Genomic DNA, 16,953 nt, shown 5'->3' with positions numbered 1-16,953 from the left:
TTTATAGAACATTTTGTAATTAAAAATATATGCATAACAATGGTTGAATTTCATAATGCTTGATGTGCATCTCGAAATAATGAATTCAAACTTTTTTTTGTTAGCAGCCAAAGTTTCAACACAAGCTTCATATCACATTAAAAATGTTCAGAACGAGATATTAAGGTGTACAGCCTTGTGAGCGAAGTAAAGGACAGTTGACAGATTGTGTGTGGTGCCCCAGCAGTTCAACAAAGGAACAGGTGAGGGTGTTGTGATGGAAAGTAGTGAAGATAAGATGATCAATTTTTTTTTTCCAAAGACATTGCTTCAAATGCTATAATTTATGTAATTTAGACTTAAGTTTCTTTTGATGCTTGCTTAATAAAGAATAGGCAGGCAGTTGGTATATATAGATATTGAGCAGCACAGTAAGTAATAGTATAGTTTTTTTGACTTTGTACTGCATGCTAATTAAACTTGTTTTTAATATTAACATAACACTTTGTATATTTTTCTGTTATCTTAGTTTTTGGAAACTAGTTTTAAATATATGCATATTAGAAAAGCCTGATTATGATTGATGTATTATTTATGAGATAGGTAAACTCAGGTTTAGCCTTACTAACTTGGTAATAAAGTCAATATCTTCAAAATAAACTCTTTCTCTTTGCAGTCATAACATCCATATTCTCATATTTTATAACATTTTCAGTTCCAAATGCAGTTTACAGCCAAGTGATCTAGAAATGGGATCTAGATTATGAGAACTATGACTAAGAGACATCTGAGAAATAAAAAGCACCTATAATCAGAATTGTAGCAAGCTTGTACCATATTTCTCTTTTTAAGGCAAGTGGTTCTTTCCAATGTTACATTTAACTACTTTAATTTAATTCATTTCTTTTCATGTATGTTAAATAAGAACCAGTTTCTTACTACAGACCTATCAAAGCAAGTATATTTTTTTTCTATGTATTTGTATATTTTAATTGCATTTTTCTTTTTTTTTTTTTTTTTTATTGCATGCTAATTGAAAATGTTTTAAATATTTTCCTAACAATTTAAGAATATTTGTTTTCTGTTATCTCTTAGCCTTATGGTAATTAGTTTCAAATGTATACATAACAACTTTAATAAATTTTCTTCACTTTAATATTTAAAGTGCTAGATCCAATTGGGGATTATCTCATTATGAAGCTTAGTCAAAATCCCAGTATCTTCACTAAGACTTTTGAATAGCAATTTTTTATTAGATGCCATTTATTTGTTTAAATGCTCAGCTACTTGATATCTGGTTGAATTCAAATGATAATAATTGCATCTTAATGTGTAATTATACAATTATTTATTTACCTTGTAGTTGTTTTTTTAATCAGTTCAAGATGTTGAGTATTGATTACCAATCAACTACTAGCCTGGGAGATAAAAGCCAAAGGTGTAAACAGACAGGTCAGGTAAATATATGAATGAAGAAATTGAAACTAGAAGTAAACATCATGGGAAGTCTAATTATAGGGCAAGTATTTTTCCTTCATATCTTATTTAACATAGTCAAACCATGCAATACTTATAGGCTTAACTATTGTTTTCATAGAAACAATGTTATTTTAAATATCATGAGATAGTGTATTTAAGAGATATTGTAGTTCAAGTTTCCATATTTAATCAGCTTAACAAGTGCACATTCTCTGCTGCCAACAGTACCAATTTGTCATCCAAGCAACAAATATTCCTTGGTAATCTGCTATCAGATGACAGTTATCTCTTTGGCATTTTTATGAATTAAAGCTTTCAAAGCCAAAGTAAGACTTAATTTTTTCTTTTCTTTAACTGCTAATTCTAAAATAATTTATCATTGCATGTTAAAAATAACTTGTTATACATTTTTCTGTGTTTTTGGTCAAGCTTCAGATTTGCTTAGCATATTCCTGTACTACATATCAACAAATGTTTGATGGTTTGTCTGGTTCATCTCTTAACACTATGAAGATGGCTTCACTGTGAGTACAAAGTTTTAATTTCATTCAAATCACATTTTACAAAAAAGATAATGGAAATTAAATTAAATATATTATTTTACTATTATTATATAACAATGTTATTTTAATATCATGAGATAGTGTATTTTAAGAGAGATTCTAATTCAGTATATGATGTTTCCATATTTCAGAATCTTAACAAGCAAACATTCTGTTGCCAACAGTACCAATTTGTCATCCTATCCAAGCAACTACTATTCCTTGGTAATCTGCTATCAGATGATTACAGTTTTCTCTTTGGCATTTGTATGAATTAAAGCTTTCAAAGCCAAAGTAAGACATTTTTTTTCTTCAACAGTTAATTCTGAAACAATTTATTCCAATTTTTTAAACATTATTCTGAACTATTTTCTGTGTTTTGGTCAAGCCTTAGATTTGGTTAGCATAACCCTGAACTGCATATCAACAAATGTCTAATGGTCTGTCTGGTTCATTTCTCAAGACTATGAAGATGGCTACACAGTGAGTACAAAGTTTTATTTTCATTCACCAAACAAATTTTACAAAAGAAGAAAATATTAAAAGCTATAGGTATTTATTTTGTTAGATAACTATCTTTGTTATTTGATGCATTACTTAGCCTTGGACAATGCATCATCATAACTAATATAATATTAAAAGGCATTTATTAATTTACCACATTTAGGTCAATCAAATAAGATTATGTAATCACAAACTGTTTTCAGGGTATCAGCTATCAGCAGTGCACCCCTATGATACACAAGTCTTCATTGCCAAGTCACTCTGCCAAACAGTGTGTACACCTTTCTTGCATTGGTAGTGACCCACTTTACTGTCATGAGTCTGGATATGTCAGGCCAAGGAGATCAAGTTTGTGTCCAAGGTTACTTAGTTAATTCTCTAAGAACAATAGGTGAGTTGAATTCTAGTGTACCAGTCAAATATCTTAAAGCAAAGTAAAAAAAAAAAATAATTTTAAAAGCATATAAAAATCTGTTATAAAAACATAAAATGTTAGTTTTAGAGTACTAGTTTTAGAGTACTCGTTTCAGACCAAGTGATCATGGGTCAGATAGTGTCAAGCTCAACTGTTTATATGGCCATTGGTTAACCATGGGTTGTTTGGCCAGCAAATTTTCAAACATTGCTCTAGTTTTAGGTTTATAAGCTACATGTTTTCTTCTAAAGTTAACAAATTAGGACCAAAATGTGAACTTTTAATAAGGTGGTGTAGTTGCAACCACACAAGAGCTGCTTCACATTTACTGTTTGAATGGTGCATACATTTTTATAACTTACCTTCTGATTTGTAAGGTTGATATTTTATTAATATATATATATATATATATATATTATATAAAGCAGAATGTTTGGCGTATGTATGTATGTATGTTCCAGTATAGAAATAAAAACTTGATAAAACTTGGCAGAAATGTTCCTTGGGTACCAACTTAGACCGTAGTGTATGTATTGTGGCCCTAAAACAAACTTAAGACCATCAAAAAAAAAAAAAAAAAGACCAGCTCTATTACAGCTATAGTATTTTATGGATCTAGGCGATGTTTACAATGTTGACATGAGAAAAGATCGAAAGGATTTAGATCTAGATCTAATTTTTAGAACTAAACTTTGCACTTATTTTTTTTTTTTTTGACACATGAAAATACAAAATATAGTTTATTTATTTCATTATTTAATAAAATTAACCTTCAAATTTGTGTTACAAAATCATTTTTACATTAGTTCGTTATAGTCTATGCCTAGGTCTAAAACTCTTATTGAACTCTAAGATGATAAAACTTTTTTTAGCAAAGATAGTTTTATGCTTTAACACATGAACATACTAATTATAGTCCATTCATTTCATATTTTAATCAAAGTAACATTTAAATTTTTTTAATACATTCGTTTGCTGTTCGCTAAAGCTGCGTAGCCGTGTTGAGATAGGCCTATATTCATTCATGAAAAAAGTTCACGCATGCGCAGCACAGAATGAACTCTATAAAAGCCAATTTTTAACTCTAGATTAGTCTAGATCTAGATCTTTGTCTACCTCAAGATCTACTTTATACTTTAACACATGAACATACAAAATTAAGTCTATTCATTTCAAATTTTAATCAAATATATGTAGGCCTACAAGCAAATGTTTTAATTTGAAAAAATGGATTTAAGTAGATTAGCTATTTTGATTTGATGGCTTCATTCATACTATTTTTACATTTACACATTCGCTTTATTTATTACATTATTATTTCGTTTAAATGTTTTAAAAACACTATATCGACAGTAATAAGCAAATAAAGACCCGCGGGTCGCTGGTAAAATATATCTAGTATATATATATATATTAATACACTTGGGCAAGGGCTGTTACTGTTTCCTTTTTTTTTTTTTTTTTTTTTTTTTTTTTTTTTTTTTAAGATTGACATTTTTCTTTCAATTTGTAAATTTGCTTCAACATTCAAGTTTTTTTTTTTTTAAAGACAGACTCTACATGCTACTGATCTGGAGGTTAGTGGCTCAATCATTGTGCACTGATTCTTCACTGATGCCTTGATTCTCCACTGTCAACTTTATTGTCATAAAGTTTATCTAGTGATCTACATATCAAGGTAATAAATATTTGTTTACACTATAACCCAAGAGCTTTTGCTTTAAGATGCATTGTTTTTACAATAGGAGCCTAATTCTGATGTATTTTTTTAGGACCCTAGCAATAGTTTCTTAAACTTTCAGACAATAAGAGCTAGTTTAGAACCAAAACACAAAACTTAAGCCAGATCTGTATAGTCTTTTGTTTTCTAAAAATATTTTAAATAAAAGTCTAGATAGGGTAGCTTATAAGGCCTACTTGTGAAATTAGATATTTTTAAAATGTGTACTTATACTTTTGATATTTGAAGTATTTTAAAACTAGCTATATTTTTCTATTTATGTAATTTATTTATTTTGTTTGTATTATTTACTTATTTATTTAATTATTATTTAAAAAAAAAATTAGTTACCTCCTTTTGTTTAATTGGATAGCATTTTAAAACCTAAAAGATGGAGCTGTTGGGTTAAAAACACAAATTAATGAACTCACATTAGACTGCATTACTTCCTAAAAATTTAAAATAAGCAATTTGCTTCATTCTTCGTGGCACATTTATGTATATAGCCAAATGAAAAGTTGAATGTGATTTTCTTATTTAAAAAAATGTTCCCCTTTCAGACCTTGCGATCTATAGGAAGGATGATGTAAAGGTCATGTTTTGTGGCCCACAGTTAACCAGGGTGTAATGTGGCCAGCTCAACAACCAACCGCCTTAACTTTCCCCAACTAATGTCAGGTACCCATTAGAGTTGGGTAGAATCTTGACGTACCCAAAGGTCCCAAAATTTAAAATATCAGGATTCAAACCTGGGACATCAACTTTATAAGCTAAGTGTGTTACCGCTCAGCCACTATACCTCCTATCAAAGAGAGATACATAAAAAAATTGACATTAAAATACCATGAAGTCTCATAAACCTTTTCTATTTTTCCATCACACAGTGAGATAGTATGACTATTATTTGAAAACAAAATGACCATCACTAAAAAACACATTCTTTTTAAACATTAGGTCTGAGACAGAAAAAGCTCTTCTTGAATGAAAAGAAATTTTATCAATATTGCATTTAAAGGTTATGCATTTAAATGTGATGTATTTGTTAAACAGTGCATTTTTCTTATCTCACTTATAGACTAAATGGTCAATTAAACATGAGGTCAAGGAAAAAGGATGAACATTTCAAGGCTACTGAAGGAACATTAAACGTCTCTCTCACTGTGAAAAGATTCTACCGATCTACAAATGATCAACATGTTTTATCTTAAGTTCGTCTGCCATTTCTTCAAATGGAGCCATATTAAGAATAAGGTAAGAAATATTCTTATACTTCACAGCATTTATTTTTTTGTAAAGTGATGATCCTGCATTAGTTGTATGTTGTTTGTGTATGTTACTTTAAATATCCTGCATTAGTTTTATGTTGTATGTGCATGATAATTTAAATATCCTGCATTAGTTGTATGTTGTATGTGCATGATACTTTAAATATCCTGCATTAGTTGTATATGTATGCATGGTTCCTGTATTTGTTTTGTATATTATGATGTCAGTAATTACTTCACAAACACTTCACACACAACTTGTAAGTTCACCTGTCTAGTTAAAGAAATCTGTATTGTATTTGTTTTAGTAGTGTCTAGTTATGAAAGTAAACTGAATTTTCATTTGTTAAACTTAGTGATATACCATTTTAATTTCAGTTAAAATATGTGGATGTTCCTATTAAATTTTTCAGAAAAACTGCATTGCTCTGAAATAATTCCAACTGTATAAATGTAAATATATTTCAACAAATAATGGAATTGGATTCTTTGTCATTTGGATTAATTCAATAGTAATGTATTCTAAATATGGAATTCAAACACAAAAATGAAAAGTTGTGAATCACCATCAACTTTCACTTTGCCACTTGGAGATTGGGATGATTCAAGTTACTGGAGATTGGGATGATTAAAGTTACTATTGTAGCAACTATGTGTTAATGTGCATGGTCTTAACACCCCAGTACTTAATTGGACAAAAAAAAAAGGATCTCCAATTCACAGTGATATGTACTATTGCATAAACAAGTTGACTTGACTTCATGTAGATCTTTAACTAAATAAACTGTTTCAATTCTTCAGTGTGTGATAGTGTGAAAAAAAACATTTATGGTTTCTTGTGATTATGTGCAATATAATGACATATTAAGTTGACTTGAATACTCTTAAAATGTTTCATTTCTAAGGTGTGGAAAAATGTGCATTATATTTTCATGTTGGGAGTTAATGTGAAAACAAAAATCTACTATTCCATGTGATACAATTGCATGCAAAAAATCCTAACCCTAACCCATTCAATGAACAATCAGTATGAACGTTTCCACCAAAGGAAATGTTGCCGCTCATGATGCATCTATTTATTTGGCTCCAGATATTCAACTGATGCACATTCGCAAAACAAATGTAAAAAAAAAAGATTTAATCCATTACATGTATATAATTGTGCAGGAACATTTGGGATTGTCATTTGTATCACACTCATCTCTCATTCATTGAGACTCTACACTTAATCTGGTGATCTAGATGTATTTGCAATTCACAGTGAAATCATTCTTTGAGTGCTTAAAAAAGAAATTCATACGGATGTATAACTGTGTTAGACGTCTTCATTTATATTCCAATTGAACGTTTGTAACAATAAATATAACAAAAAATGTGTGATAATTAGCAGGTCTTTGACCTCTGCACTTAATGTGGTGATCAAAATGTGTTTGCAATTCCCAGTGAAATCATTCTTTGAGTGCTTAAAAAAGAAATTCATACGGATGTATAACTGTGTTAGACGTCTTCATTTATATTCCGATTGAACGTTTGTAAAAATCAATAATTAAGTCACACTCAAGGAACATATGAACGTGTCCATCAAAGGAAATATCGCCGCTCGTGATGCAGCGCACACTAATCAACATTTGCACTTGCAGACCAACTAAATAGTTGCGGAGAAAACACATTTAATTGATGACATTACTGTGTTTAGCTTAGGACTTTTCAAAAGCGAAGACTGGACTCTTTAGCCATCTTCGTGTTTATAGGAATGATTAATGGAGGACTTTTAAAAGCGAAGACTGGACTCTTAGCCATCTTCGTGTTCATAGGAATGATTAATGGAGGAATTTTTAAAAGCGAAGACTGGACTCCTTAGCCATCTTTGTGTTCATAGGAATGATTAATGGAGGAATTTTAAAAGTGAAGACTGGGCTCTTTAGCCATCTTCATGTTTAAAGGATGTAGATGAGGATTTTTTTTCAAAGAAGATCGGTCTCCATGACCATCTTCGTACTTATAGGACAGGATATTGTATTCATTTTTGAAAAATTGAGGATTTTTAGCTTAGGACTAGATGTAGTAATATTGTCATCAATTGAATTGTTGATCCAAGACAAAATTGTTGGTTATGTCTGTGCATTTGTAGACAACCCAACAGTGCACATCCTTTTTCTTGTTTTGCATTTTTTCACGTGCTACAATGCCTTGGACAAAGCATCATCATAACTTGGAATGTTAAAAGGCATTAAAAAAAACAACAAAGAAGAATGAGTTTGTAAAATAACCGGTTATTTCGGCTCAGTTGAATAATAGTTGGGACATAATTAGTTGAGTGCAAGCTTTGACACTGATTCAACTCACTCGACATTAGTTGAGTGCGAAGTTTGTGAGGCTGATTCAGCCCTCAAACCGGATGCTTGTAGACCACCTTCAATAGCTTGAACACGACGTCATCAAAAATATTGTTACAGTCAGTTCATCAAAATGAAGCTGTAGGTCAACAAGCTCAAAACAGGAGTCAGTGAAAAAAGCAAGCCTGAAACTTTTTATTGGGCTCCAACTATTCAACTGATGCACGTTTGCAAAACAAGAGTTAAAAAAAAAGGATGAAAATATAAGCCATCAGATATATGATGATTGTGCAGGAACAGTTGGGATTGTCGTTTGTATCACGCTCATCTCTACCCTATCCATTGAGACACTGTGAAGTGATGTAACCAGTGAGGTTTTGTAACAACTTTATTGAATTGTAATGAGGATATCTACAAACATTTGTGTACAAATGTGTGCTAATTAGCAGGTCTTTGACCTCTGCACTTAATGTGGTGATCAAAATGTATTTGCAATTCCCAGTGAAATCATTCTTTGAGTGCTTAGAAAAGGAAATTCATACGGATGTATAACTGTGTTAGACGTCTTCATTTATATTCCGATTGAACGTTTGTAAAAATCAATAATTAAGTCACACTCAAGGAACATATGAACGTGTCCATCAAAGGAAATATTGCCGCTCGTGATGCAGCGCACACTAATCAACATTTGCACTTGCAGACCAACTAAATAGTTGCGGAGAAAACACATTTAATTGATGACATTACTATGTTTAGCTTAGGACTTTTCAAAAGCGAAGACTGGACTCTTTAGCCATCTTCGTGTTTATAGGAATGATTAATGGAGGACTTTTAAAAGCGAAGACTGGACTCCTTAGCCATCTTCGTGTTCATAGGAATGATTAATGGAGGAATTTTAAAAGCGAAGACTGGACTCCTTAGCCATCTTTGTGTTCATAGGAATGATTAATGGAGGAATTTTAAAAGTGAAGACTGGGCTCTTTAGCCATCTTCATGTTTAAAGGATGTAGATGAGGATTTTTTTTCAAAGAAGATCGGTCTCCATGACCATCTTCGTACTTATAGGACAGGATATTGTATTCATTTTTGAAAAATTGAGGATTTTTAGCTGAGGACTAGATGTAGTAATATTGTCATCAATTGAATTGTTGATCCAAGACAAAATTGTTGGTTATGTCTGTGCATTTGTAGACAACCCAACAGTGCACATCCTTTTTCTTGTTTTGCATTTTTTCACGTGCTACAATGCCTTGGACAAAGCATCATCATAACTTGGAATGTTAAAAGGCATTCAAAAAAACAACAAAGAAGAATGAGTTTGTAAAATAACCGGTTATTTCGGCTCAGTTGAATAATAGTTGGGACATAATTAGTTGAGTGCAAGCTTTGACGCTGATTCAACTCACTCGACATTAGTTGAGTGCGAAGTTTGTGAGGCTGATTCAGCCCTCAAACCGGATGCTTGTAGACCACCTTCAATAGCTTGAACACGACGTCATCAAAAATATTGTTACAGTCAGTTCATCAAAATGAAGCTGTAGGTCAACAAGCTCAAAACAGGAGTCAGTGAAAAAAGCAAGCATGAAACTTTTTATTGGGCTCCAACTATTCAACTGATGCACGTTTGCAAAACAAGAGTTAAAAAAAAAAGGATGAAAATATAAGCCATCAGATATATGATGATTGTGCAGGAACAGTTGGGATTGTCGTTTGTATCACGCTCATCTCTACCCTATCCATTGAGACACTGTGAAGTGATGTAACCAGTGAGGTTTTGTAACAACTTTATTGAATTGTAATGAGGATATCTACAAACATTTGTGTACAAATGTGTGCTAATTAGCAGGTCTTTGACCTCTGCACTTAATGTGGTGATCAAAATGTATTTGCAATTCCCAGTGAAATCATTCTTTGAGTGCTTAGAAAAGGAAATTCATACGGATGTATAACTGTGTTAGACGTCTTCATTTATATTCCGATTGAACGTTTGTAAAAATCAATAATTAAGTCACACTCAAGGAACATATGAACGTGTCCATCAAAGGAAATATCGCCGCTCGTGATGCAGCGCACACTAATCAACATTTGCACTTGCAGACCAACTAAATAGTTGCGGAGAAAACACATTTAATTGATGACATTACTATGTTTAGCTTAGGACTTTTCAAAAGCGAAGACTGGACTCTTTAGCCATCTTCGTGTTTATAGGAATGATTAATGGAGGACTTTTAAAAGCGAAGACTGGACTCCTTAGCCATCTTCGTGTTCATAGGAATGATTAATGGAGGAATTTTAAAAGCGAAGACTGGACTCCTTAGCCATCTTTGTGTTCATAGGAATGATTAATGGAGGAATTTTAAAAGTGAAGACTGGGCTCTTTAGCCATCTTCATGTTTAAAGGATGTAGTTGAGGATTTTTTTTCAAAGAAGATCGGTCTCCATGACCATCTTCGTACTTATAGGAAAGGATATTGTATTCATTTTTGAAAAATTGAGGATTTTTAGCTGAGGACTAGATGTAGTAATATTGTCATCAATTGACTTGTTGATCCAAGACGTAATTGTTGGTTATGTCTGTGCATTTGTAGACAACCCAACAGTGCACATCCTTTTTCTTGTTTTGCATTTTTTTCACGTGCTACAATGCCTTGGACAAAGCATCATCATAACTTGGAATGTTAAAAGGCATTCAAAAAAACAACAAAGAAGAATGAGTTTGTAAAATAACCGGTTATTTCGGCTCAGTTGAATAATAGTTGGGACATAATTAGTTGAGTGCAAGCTTTGACGCTGATTCAACTCACTCAACATTAGTTGAGTGCGAAGTTTGTGAGGCTGATTCAGCCCTCAAACCGGATGCTTGTAGACCACCTTCAATAGCTTGAACACGACGTCATCAAAAATATTGTTACAGTCAGTTCATCAAAATGAAGCTGTAGGTCAACAAGCTCAAAACAGGAGTCAGTGAAAAAAGCAAGCCTGAAACTTTTTATTGGGCTCCAACTATTCAACTGATGCACGTTTGCAAAACAAGAGTTAAAAAAAAAAGGATGAAAATATAAGCCATCAGATATATGATGATTGTGCAGGAACAGTTGGGATTGTCGTTTGTATCACGCTCATCTCTACCCTATCCATTGAGACACTGTGAAGTGATGTAACCAGTGAGGTTTTGTAACAACTTTATTGAATTGTAATGAGGATATCTACAAACATTTGTGTACAAATGTGTGCTAATTAGCAGGTCTTTGACCTCTGCAATTAATGTGGTGATCAAAATGTATTTGCAATTCCCAGTGAAATCATTCTTTGAGTGCTTAGAAAAGGAAATTCATACGGATGTATAACTGTGTTAGACGTCTTCATTTATATTCCGATTGAACGTTTGTAAAAATCAATAATTAAGTCACACTCAAGGAACATATGAACGTGTCCATCAAAGGAAATATCGCCGCTCGTGATGCAGCGCACACTAATCAACATTTGCACTTGCAGACCAACTAAATAGTTGCGGAGAAAACACATTTAATTGATGACATTACTGTGTTTAGCTTAGGACTTTTCAAAAGCGAAGACTGGACTCTTTAGCCATCTTCGTGTTCATAGGAATGATTAATGGAGGAATTTTTAAAAGCGAAGACTGGACTCCTTAGCCATCTTTGTGTTCATAGGAATGATTAATGGAGGAATTTTAAAAGTGAAGACTGGGCTCTTTAGCCATCTTCATGTTTAAAGGATGTAGATGAGGATTTTTTTTCAAAGAAGATCGGTCTCCATGACCATCTTCGTACTTATAGGACAGGATATTGTATTCATTTTTGAAAAATTGAGGATTTTTAGCTGAGGACTAGATGTAGTAATATTGTCATCAATTGAATTGTTGATCCAAGACAAAATTGTTGGTTATGTCTGTGCATTTGTAGACAACCCAACAGTGCACATCCTTTTTCTTGTTTTGCATTTTTTCACGTGCTACAATGCCTTGGACAAAGCATCATCATAACTTGGAATGTTAAAAGGCATTAAAAAAAACAACAAAGAAGAATGAGTTTGTAAAATAACCGGTTATTTCGGCTCAGTTGAATAATAGTTGGGACATAATTAGTTGAGTGCAAGCTTTGACACTGATTCAACTCACTCAACATTAGTTGAGTGCGAAGTTTGTGAGGCTGATTCAGCCCTCAAACCGGATGCTTGTAGACCACCTTCAATAGCTTGAACACGACGTCATCAAAAATATTGTTACAGTCAGTTCATCAAAATGAAGCTGTAGGTCAACAAGCTCAAAACAGGAGTCAGTGAAAAAAGCAAGCCTGAAACTTTTTATTGGGCTCCAACTATTCAACTGATGCACGTTTGCAAAACAAGAGTTAAAAAAAAAAGGATGAAAATATAAGCCATCAGATATATGATGATTGTGCAGGAACAGTTGGGATTGTCGTTTGTATCACGCTCATCTCTACCCTATCCATTGAGACACTGTGAAGTGATGTAACCAGTGAGGTTTTGTAACAACTTTATTGAATTGTAATGAGGATATCTACAAACATTTGTGTACAAATGTGTGCTAATTAGCAGGTCTTTGACCTCTGCACTTAATGTGGTGATCAAAATGTATTTGCAATTCCCAGTGAAATCATTCTTTGAGTGCTTAGAAAAGGAAATTCATACGGATGTATAACTGTGTTAGACGTCTTCATTTATATTCCGATTGAACGTTTGTAAAAATCAATAATTAAGTCACACTCAAGGAACATATGAACGTGTCCATCAAAGGAAATATCGCCGCTCGTGATGCAGCGCACACTAATCAACATTTGCACTTGCAGACCAACTAAATAGTTGCGGAGAAAACACATTTAATTGATGACATTACTATGTTTAGCTTAGGACTTTTCAAAAGCGAAGACTGGACTCTTTAGCCATCTTCGTGTTTATAGGAATGATTAATGGAGGACTTTTAAAAGCGAAGACTGGACTCCTTAGCCATCTTCGTGTTCATAGGAATGATTAATGGAGGAATTTTAAAAGCGAAGACTGGACTCCTTAGCCATCTTTGTGTTCATAGGAATGATTAATGGAGGAATTTTAAAAGTGAAGACTGGGCTCTTTAGCCATCTTCATGTTTAAAGGATGTAGATGAGGATTTTTTTTCAAAGAAGATCGGTCTCCATGACCATCTTCGTACTTATAGGACAGGATATTGTATTCATTTTTGAAAAATTGAGGATTTTTAGCTGAGGACTAGATGTAGTAATATTGTCATCAATTGAATTGTTGATCCAAGACAAAATTGTTGGTTATGTCTGTGCATTTGTAGACAACCCAACAGTGCACATCCTTTTTCTTGTTTTGCATTTTTTCACGTGCTACAATGCCTTGGACAAAGCATCATCATAACTTGGAATGTTAAAAGGCATTCAAAAAAACAACAAAGAAGAATGAGTTTGTAAAATAACCGGTTATTTCGGCTCAGTTGAATAATAGTTGGGACATAATTAGTTGAGTGCAAGCTTTGACGCTGATTCAACTCACTCGACATTAGTTGAGTGCGAAGTTTGTGAGGCTGATTCAGCCCTCAAACCGGATGCTTGTAGACCACCTTCAATAGCTTGAACACGACGTCATCAAAAATATTGTTACAGTCAGTTCATCAAAATGAAGCTGTAGGTCAACAAGCTCAAAACAGGAGTCAGTGAAAAAAGCAAGCCTGAAACTTTTTATTGGGCTCCAACTATTCAACTGATGCACGTTTGCAAAACAAGAGTTAAAAAAAAAAGGATGAAAATATAAGCCATCAGATATATGATGATTGTGCAGGAACAGTTGGGATTGTCGTTTGTATCACGCTCATCCCTACCCTATCCATTGAGACACTGTGAAGTGATGTAACCAGTGAGGTTTTGTAACAACTTTATTGAATTGTAATGAGGATATCTACAAACATTTGTGTACAAATGTGTGCTAATTAGCAGGTCTTTGACCTCTGCACTTAATGTGGTGATCAAAATGTATTTGCAATTCCCAGTGAAATCATTCTTTGAGTGCTTAGAAAAGGAAATTCATACGGATGTATAACTGTGTTAGACGTCTTCATTTATATTCCGATTGAACGTTTGTAAAAATCAATAATTAAGTCACACTCAAGGAACATATGAACGTGTCCATCAAAGGAAATATCGCCGCTCGTGATGCAGCGCACACTAATCAACATTTGCACTTGCAGACCAACTAAATAGTTGCGGAGAAAACACATTTAATTGATGACATTACTATGTTTAGCTTAGGACTTTTCAAAAGCGAAGACTGGACTCTTTAGCCATCTTCGTGTTTATAGGAATGATTAATGGAGGACTTTTAAAAGCGAAGACTGGACTCCTTAGCCATCTTCGTGTTCATAGGAATGATTAATGGAGGAATTTTAAAAGCGAAGACTGGACTCCTTAGCCATCTTTGTGTTCATAGGAATGATTAATGGAGGAATTTTAAAAGTGAAGACTGGGCTCTTTAGCCATCTTCATGTTTAAAGGATGTAGTTGAGGATTTTTTTTCAAAGAAGATCGGTCTCCATGACCATCTTCGTACTTATAGGAAAGGATATTGTATTCATTTTTGAAAAATTGAGGATTTTTAGCTGAGGACTAGATGTAGTAATATTGTCATCAATTGAATTGTTGATCCAAGACGAAATTGTTGGTTATGTCTGTGCATTTGTAGACAACCCAACAGTGCACATCCTTTTTCTTGTTTTGCATTTTTTTCACGTGCTACAATGCCTTGGACAAAGCATCATCATAACTTGGAATGTTAAAAGGCATTCAAAAAAACAACAAAGAAGAATGAGTTTGTAAAATAACCGGTTATTTCGGCTCAGTTGAATAATAGTTGGGACATAATTAGTTGAGTGCAAGCTTTGACGCTGATTCAACTCACTCGACATTAGTTGAGTGCGAAGTTTGTGAGGCTGATTCAGCCCTCAAACCGGATGCTTGTAGACCACCTTCAATAGCTTGAACACGACGTCATCAAAAATATTGTTACAGTCAGTTCATCAAAATGAAGCTGTAGGTCAACAAGCTCAAAACAGGAGTCAGTGAAAAAAGCAAGCATGAAACTTTTTATTGGGCTCCAACTATTCAACTGATGCACGTTTGCAAAACAAGAGTTAAAAAAAAAAGGATGAAAATATAAGCCATCAGATATATGATGATTGTGCAGGAACAGTTGGGATTGTCGTTTGTATCACGCTCATCTCTACCCTATCCATTGAGACACTGTGAAGTGATGTAACCAGTGAGGTTTTGTAACAACTTTATTGAATTGTAATGAGGATATCTACAAACATTTGTGTACAAATGTGTGCTAATTAGCAGGTCTTTGACCTCTGCACTTAATGTGGTGATCAAAATGTATTTGCAATTCCCAGTGAAATCATTCTTTGAGTGCTTAGAAAAGGAAATTCATACGGATGTATAACTGTGTTAGACGTCTTCATTTATATTCTGATTGAACGTTTGTAAAAATCAATAATTAAGTCACACTCAAGGAACATATGAACGTGTCCATCAAAGGAAATATCGCCGCTCGTGATGCAGCGCACACTAATCAACATTTGCACTTGCAGACCAACTAAATAGTTGCGGAGAAAACACATTTAATTGATGACATTACTATGTTTAGCTTAGGACTTTTCAAAAGCGAAGACTGGACTCTTTAGCCATCTTCGTGTTTATAGGAATGATTAATGGAGGACTTTTAAAAGCGAAGACTGGACTCCTTAGCCATCTTCGTGTTCATAGGAATGATTAATGGAGGAATTTTAAAAGCGAAGACTGGACTCCTTAGCCATCTTTGTGTTCATAGGAATGATTAATGGAGGAATTTTAAAAGTGAAGACTGGGCTCTTTAGCCATCTTCATGTTTAAAGGATGTAGTTGAGGATTTTTTTTCAAAGAAGATCGGTCTCCATGACCATCTTCGTACTTATAGGAAAGGATATTGTATTCATTTTTGAAAAATTGAGGATTTTTAGCTGAGGACTAGATGTAGTAATATTGTCATCAATTGAATTGTTGATCCAAGACGAAATTGTTGGTTATGTCTGTGCATTTGTAGACAACCCAACAGTGCACATCCTTTTTCTTGTTTTGCATTTTTTTCACGTGCTACAATGCCTTGGACAAAGCATCATCATAACTTGGAATGTTAAAAGGCATTCAAAAAAACAACAAAGAAGAATGAGTTTGTAAAATAACCGGTTATTTCGGCTCAGTTGAATAATAGTTGGGACATAATTAGTTGAGTGCAAGCTTTGACGCTGATTCAACTCACTCGACATTAGTTGAGTGCGAAGTTTGTGAGGCTGATTCAGCCCTCAAACCGGATGCTTGTAGACCACCTTCAATAGCTTGAACACGACGTCATCAAAAATATTGTTACAGTCAGTTCATCAAAATGAAGCTGTAGGTCAACAAGCTCAAAACAGGAGTCAGTGAAAAAAGCAAGCCTGAAACTTTTTATTGGGCTCCAACTATTCAACTGATGCACGTTTGCAAAACAAGAGTTAAAAAAAAAAGGATGAAAATATAAGCCATCAGATATATGATGATTGTGCAGGAACAGTTGGGATTGTCGTTTGTATCACGCTCATCCCTACCCTATCCATTGAGACACTGTGAAGTGATGTAACCAGTGAGGTTTTGTAACAACTTTA

At 33.5% G+C, this 16,953-nt stretch overlaps 1 long non-coding RNA gene across 6 annotated transcripts in view; it reads left to right on the top strand.

Annotated features, from left to right (window-relative positions):
• Positions 1-1,401: 1,401 nt before the first annotated feature.
• The window catches only part of LOC106072031 (uncharacterized), a 34,480-nt gene continuing 18,928 nt past the window's right edge, over positions 1,402-16,953 (top strand). For 3 of the 6 annotated variants that reach the window (XR_008776729.1, XR_008776728.1, XR_008776726.1), the window contains exons 1-7: positions 1,405-1,784; positions 1,888-1,982; positions 2,153-2,294; positions 2,389-2,483; positions 2,708-2,895; positions 4,469-4,597; positions 5,715-5,890. This is a non-coding gene — a long non-coding RNA (uncharacterized LOC106072031). Of the gene's footprint in view, positions 1,785-1,887; positions 1,983-2,152; positions 2,295-2,388; positions 2,484-2,707; positions 2,896-4,468; positions 4,598-5,714; positions 5,891-16,953 lie in introns of all 6 variants that reach the window. The other 3 variants (XR_008776727.1, XR_008776725.1, XR_008776730.1) reach the window with 2 other exon arrangements.

This window comes from Biomphalaria glabrata, chromosome 2 (assembly GCF_947242115.1).
Source record: "Biomphalaria glabrata chromosome 2, xgBioGlab47.1, whole genome shotgun sequence".
NCBI lineage: Eukaryota > Metazoa > Mollusca > Gastropoda > Planorbidae > Biomphalaria > Biomphalaria glabrata.
The sequence above is the reverse complement of the archived record's forward strand: the minus strand, read 5'-3'. Positions and strand labels throughout refer to the sequence as shown.